The sequence below is a fragment of the Mesocricetus auratus genome, unplaced genomic scaffold (assembly GCF_017639785.1).
Source record: "Mesocricetus auratus isolate SY011 unplaced genomic scaffold, BCM_Maur_2.0 Super-Scaffold_100011, whole genome shotgun sequence".
NCBI classification, from domain to species: Eukaryota; Metazoa; Chordata; class Mammalia; order Rodentia; family Cricetidae; genus Mesocricetus; species Mesocricetus auratus.
In genome coordinates, this window is record NW_024429195.1 from 29,437,787 (window position 1) to 29,444,688 (window position 6,902).

Genomic DNA, 6,902 nt, shown 5'->3' on the forward strand with positions numbered 1-6,902 from the left:
AAATTTATTTAGAAAAGCCAACTATGCTTCAAATGAAAAGTCCCGTTGTTCTTTAAGCACCCACAGAGTGCCAGTTATTGTACAAAGCAGGGTTGGTTCTTCATGCTTTTTCTGAGCAACATTGACTGTTTGCTCCCACTTGTTTCTACCCAGTGCTGACGATTCATCTCCACTGACACAGAGCACCATCCTCCAGGTTGCTCCAGACACAGACTTCGTCGCAGCAGAAGCGGATCACACAAGGAAAACACAATGGTGAGGTCTGTCAGCTGCCACATCTAATGTCCTCTTCCTCGGAATCCACCACCTCCTCTTCCTCCTCCTCGACCTCCCCTGCCACCACCACCTCTGCCTCTGGGAGGTCCTTTCTCACCGGGAGGACCAGGCAGAAACCTCTGCAATGGTAGCAGCTTAAATGGATCTATATAAAAACTTCTGTAGCTTTTTAAAGGAAGATGCTTTCATGTTTTTTGTCAACTTAACTGAAAAATAAAAATCTCTCAGTTGTCCAAATAGCTTATCCACTTTCCCAATCTGTTCTTTGTTTTCTAAATAAACAGGAGCATTGAAGTAAGGCACCTTGTTCTCTGTGGTACATTTACAAACGATGTCATCTTCACAGGGATGCATGAACTCTCCTAATAAGACGACACGCTCAGGAGGTCCTTGATCTTGGAATTTAATAAAGCCTCCACATCTGCCCCCCCTCGTCCAAATCCTCCTCAGCCGCCACCCATGAAATTGCCACCACTGCCACCACCGCTGCTTCCCCCTCAGAAGTGGTTGTTGCTACCTCCACTACGGTTGAAACCACCGCCTCCACCGCTGGGACTGAAGCCCACGAGACCTTCGCCTCGGAAAGACTTGGTCTCCTCTGCCACGCCACGTGCGTCTCTAACCCACTCTTCTGTTTCTAATTTGTGGAATAATTTGAGGAGTATTGGCTTTAAGTCTTTGGAAATCTGGTAGAATTCTGTGCTAAAGCCATCTGGCTCTGGGATTCTTTTTGTTGGAGACTTTTAATGACTGCTTCTATTTCAGTGGGTGTTATGGATCTATTCAAATTGCTTATCTTGATTTAATTTTGGTAACTGGTACCTATTGAGATAATTATCCATTTCTTTTAGAGTTTCCAATTTTGTGCAATACAGGTCTTTAAAAATGTCCTTATGATTCTCTGGATTTTCTGAGTGTCTGTTCTTATGTCCCCGTTTTCATTTCTGATTTTCTTAGTTTGGGTATTCTCTTTCTCTGTGTCTTTTAGTTAGTTTGGACAAGGGTTTGTCTATCTTGGTTTTCTCAAAGAACCAACTCTTAAATTTCATTATTGAATTTGATCATTTCCAGGTTTTTTTTTTAATGTAGGTACTTAGTGTTATGAAGTTGCCTCTTAGAACGGCTTTCATTATGTCACATTAGTTAGGTATGCTGTGTACTAATTTTCATTGAATTCTTGTAAGTCTTTAATTTCTTTATTTCTGTCTTGACCCATTTTTTTCATTCAATAGAAAACTGTTCAGTTTCCATGAACTTGTAGGCTTTCTCTTGTTTCTATTGTTGTTGACATCCAACTTTAATCCATGTAGGTCTGATAGGATACAGTTAATTATTTCAGTTTTCTTGTATTGAGACTTGATTTGTGCCTGAGTATGTGATCATTTTTGGAGAAAGTTCCATAAGGTATTGAAAAGAAGGTTATTCTTTTGTGTTTGGGTGAAATGTTATGTGGATATTTGTTATGTCCACTTGGTTTATAATGTCTGTTAGGCCCAGCCTTTCTCTGTTAGTTTTTTTTCCTGGATGATCTGTCCATTGGTGGGAGTGGGGTATCTAAGTCTTCCACTATCAGTGTGAGAAGGTCCATATGTGATTTAAGCTGTAGTAGTGCTTCCTTTACAAATGTTAGGTGCCTTTGTGTTTGAGGCATAGATGGTAAGAACTGAAATGTCAACTTGGTGGATTTCTCCTTCAATAAGTATATAATATTCTTCCCTATCTCTTTTGATTAGTTTCAGTTTGAAGTCTAGTTTGTCAGATAAAAAAATGGCTATACCAGCTTGCTTCTTAGGTCCATTTGCTTGGAATATCTTTTCCCAAACTTGTATCCTGAGGTAAGGCCTACCCTTGATGTTGAGGTGTGTTCCTTGGATCCACAAAAGGATGGGTACTGTTTTTAATCCATTCTGTTATTCTATATCTTTTGATTGAGACCATTGCTATTGAGAGATAACAATGTCCAATGGCTTTGATTCCTGTTATTTTGTTGTTATTATTGGTGGGGGTGTATATGCATATAAGTGTGTGTCTGCCTTCTTTTGATTTTGCTAGTTTGAGATTATTTGTTCCCTGTGTTTTTATGAGTGTAGTTAACCTCTTTCAATTGGAGTTTTCTTTCTAGCACCTTCTGTAGGGCTGGATTTGTAGATAGATATCATTAGATTTGGCTTTATCATGGAATATCTAGTTTTCTCCATCTATGATGATTGAAAGTTTTGCTGGGTATAGTATACTGGGCTCACATCTGTGGTCTCTTAGAGTCTGTAGCACATCTGTCCATGACCTTTTGGCTTTCAGCATTTCCATTGTGAAGTCAGGTATAATTCTAATAGGTCTGCCTTTATATATTATTTTTCTTTTTCCCTTGTAGGTCTTAATATTTTTTCTTTTTCTGTATGTTTAATGTCTTAATTATTATGTGCTAAGGGGAATTTTTGTCTAGTGCAATCTACTTGGTGTTTTTAAAGCTTCTTGTACCCTAATAGGCATCTCCTTCTGTAGGTTCAAAAAATTTTCTTCTTTAGTTTTGTTGAAAGCATTTTCTGGGTCTTTGAGTCAAGTTTTTCTCCTTCCTCTATTCCTGTTATTCTTAGGTTTGGTCTTTTCACTGTGTCCCAGATTTTCTGAATGTTTGTGGCAGTAGTTTTTTAGATTTCACATTTTTTGACTGATGTGTTGATTTCTTCTGTCATACTTCAATGCCTGAGATTCTGTCTTCCACCTCATGTATTCTGTTGATGAAGCTTGCCTCTAGTTCCTGTTAAAATTCCTAAATTTTTCATTTCCAGAATTCCCCCAGTTTGGGTTTTCTTTATTGATTCTATTTCAATTTTTAGGTCTCAAATAGTTTTATTCATTTCTTTGCACTGTTTATTTGTGTCTTCCTGGATTTCTTTAAGGGATTTATTAATTTCCTCTTTAAGGACCTCTAACATCTTCATACAGGCAGCTTTAATGTCTTTTTCTTGTACTTCAATTGTGCTGGAATATTCAGAGCTTACTGTGCTAGGATAGTTGGGCTCTAGTGGAGACTAAGGCTCTGGCTGTCATTGATAGTGTTTTTATCCTGGCATCTAGGAATCTGGAATTGGGTTGATTATAGGTCTAGGAGCGGATTTCTGGATTTTTTTGGGGGGGGAGAGAGGATTGTTTTTCTCCTTGATTCCTGTTTCCTTTCTGCATTTTTGGAGTGTGATAGCTGTGTGCTGCTTGGTAGGAAATTTTCTTTAGACCTGATAGTCATGGGGGGAAAGGGGGCGTTCCCAGGTAAAATGTGTTTCTGGGTATTGACACTTAGGAATAGGGACAGGGCCAGGTGGTGGTGGCGCATGCCTTTGAACCCAGCACTTGGGAGGCAGAGGCAGGCGGACCTCTGTGAGTTTGAGGTCAGCCTGGTCCACAGAGTGAGTTCCAGGACAAGCTCTAAGGCTACACAGAGAAACCCTGTCTCAACCCCCACCCCCAAAAGGAATAGGGACAGGGTAGGGGTCTGAGGGGTCCACAGAAGACAGGAGAACAGAATGTTCAACAAGAATATGAATGGCTCATGTCCTTGGAGTTGGAGGAGACAGTGACAGTCACCAGTGAGGGGATGAGACTGGGGTGTTGGATCTAGAGGAACCGAATGAAGCAGGCAGAAAGATCTACAGAAGGCCTCCCTGCTTCCCTGGCAGGAGTGGTCCATGGGTTAGTGGAGCGTGCCTGCTGGAGTTGGGGGCTGGGACGAAGCAACAAGTGGGGAGAGGGAGGTTGAGGGGGATGGCCTGTGGGATCCACAGGTGATGCTGAGAGAGGGAAGGAAGGCTGCAGCAGGTGTTCTGAAGCAGAGCTGGGAGTGAGACTGAGGGATTGGGTCTTGGGAACAGAGCGGGAAGAGGGCATCTGCCACCAGCCTACCTGGTTTTCGGGTAGAAGAGTTGACTGCCATTTTTAATGATGCCTCTTCACCCGCCTTCACCTGGGACTCCTCAAACTCATTAAGCCGTGGACAGAAGGGCCTCTCTTTTGCATCTGGAGAAAAGCACTGAAAAAGCCACAGCCACGGGTTAGGGACATTTTCTCTCTGTCACGGAGCCCCGGGTGAGAATGTCGAGTTGTTCTTTGTTATTTGATTCAGGCCACTATGCCCGTTGCAGTTACTGCCGGTGGGACATCTAGAGGTGTGTACTTGTCCCCTGCTCTGTAGTGACATCGGGTTTGGCCAGGCAATCCCAGTGCTTTCTGCTTTCCCTGTCGACTGCACTGCTCTTAAAATCAGTCCTGGTAACTCTGTGAGCATCCAGTTACTCTCTGGCTCAGGGTTTTGTAAACTGATTGTACCTTTGAAGTATAGTAGTTCAGTCATGTGTGTTGCTGCTCTCTTAATACACCCTATGGGTTATATTTTTAGATGTTTATGGTGATGGAGCTCGATGAAGTTAAGCTTTTTTTTTGGTCATGTGCTTGTATGTGGTTAGTGTATATGTGCATGTGTGTTCACATATGTATATGTGTGTGTGCTTGTGGAGTTCGGAGGTCGATATCTGTGTCTTTCCTGATGACCTTTTACTTTATTGACTGAGCCCGGGGCACTCACTGAACAGAGCCTGTCATGTTGGCTAGTCTGGCTACCCAACTTTCCCTGGGATCCTTGTCTCTACCTCCCAAACACTGACTGGCTGTATTTTATGTGCATGTTGGGGATCCCAACTGTGGTCTTCATACTTCATACAGTGTGACTCTACCCAGTGAGCTGTCACCTCAGCACTTAATGAACTTATGAGAACTTGGTAAGCATCAGAGAACAGTCCTCACTGTGGCTGGTGATGGAATCCTTCCGCACTCTGGACTAGGAAGCCATTGTTCTCACTTCTCAGAGCTTGAGTTGTTTCTGTGTGGCATAAGTTAAGGATGAAGTTTCATCTTTTCCCACTGCTACTCAATAGCCATTCCCACAATGACCTGGAATGACGAGTGTAGTGTGTGTCTGTTGGTCTACTGGTCTGCTCCCCTCCCAGCACTTATGTGGCTTCAATCTCAATCGTTTCTAAAACCCTGCTATTTCATAAAGTAAATCTAGGCTGTTCTTTTTGGAATTGTGATTGTTAATTTTGGATTTACATATTTCTACATTAAATTTAGATATAGCCTGTCAAAATTCACAAGCAGTTAAGATTTTAATTTCTATTTAATACATAAATTAACTGAAGAAAAATCACATCCCACTTGATTACTCATTAAACATGGTATGTCTCTCTATCTAGGCCTTGTTTTATGCTGATTAATTATGTTTTATAATTTTCTCCACAGAAATCTCAAAATCCCTTTTTCATAGGCCCTAGGCATGTCTAATGCTATCCCAACTACTTATTGGAGACACAGGATTAATGTAGTTTTTTTCCCCATAAACTTATTTTATTTCTCCTAGTTTTACAAAACTGCTGATCTAAAGTCACTTGTTGCTAGTATAGGAATTTTTTCCACAGTTGTGTCTTGTGTGAATAGCAGCAGCTTTGTTTCTTCATCTGGGGACAATTCATTCTTGATTCCTTCAAGTGCTTTGCTGTGAAGCCTGGGATCCTTACACAGTATCAGACTGGGTGGATTATAGGAGGTCACACTCACACAGCATCAGACAGAATGGGTGATAGGAGGTCACACTCACACAGCATCAGACTGATGGTGACAGGAGGTCACACTCACACAGCATCAGACAGATGGTGATAGGAGGTCACACTCACACAGCATCAGACTATGGATGATAGGAGGTCACACTCACACAGCATCAGACTGATGGGTGATAGGAGGTCACACTCACACAGCATCAGACTGATGGTGATAGGAGGTCACACTCACACAGCATCAGACTATGGATGATAGGAGGTCACACTCACACAGCATCAGACTATGGATGATAGGAGGTCACACTCACACAGCATCAGACAGATGGTGATAGGAGGTCACACTCACACAGCATCAGACTATGGATGATAGGAGGTCACACTCACACAGCATCAGACTATGGATGATAGGAGGTCACACTCACACAGCATCAGACTATGGATGATAGGAGGTTACACTCACACAGCATCAGACTATGGATGATAGGAGGTCACACTCACACAGCATCAGACTATGGATGATAGGAGGTCACACTCACACAGGATCAGACAGAATATGTCTCTGTCAATCCTAGTGTTTATATATTATCCTCCTGTGGTCTTTGATGGAGTTGAAGATAGATAGTTATAATTATAGTTTTCCTTAGTTATGATAAGAGATAAACTACACATAGGACTTTGGACTCACAAGAATGAGATAGATGATATTGTCTTTAAATCTTGCTAAATGTTGATAGACAAAATATTTTAACTGTATTCTTACTTGATAACTGTTCTGTTATATATAATTTGACTATGTTAAAGTTAAGACCTTTCTTTTGTTTAAACAGAAAAGAGGAGATGTTGGGGAAGTCCTGTTATTTGCCTGTTATTTGTCAATAAAGTACTGTTGAGCCAATAGAAATCTAGATGGGAGGGACTAGGAGTCCAGGAGGATTCTGGGAAGGAGAAACACAAGAGAGTCGGCATGTAACGCCATGGGGTAGGATCCCGGAAGTATTCTCCGGTAAGAGAAATACTTAGGTT

General features: G+C 41.7%; 1 pseudogene; it reads right to left on the reverse strand.

Annotated features, from left to right (window-relative positions):
* Positions 1 to 221: 221 nt before the first annotated feature.
* LOC101844375 lies at positions 222 to 4,204 on the reverse strand (annotated as a pseudogene).
* Positions 4,205 to 6,902: the final 2,698 nt, after the last annotated feature.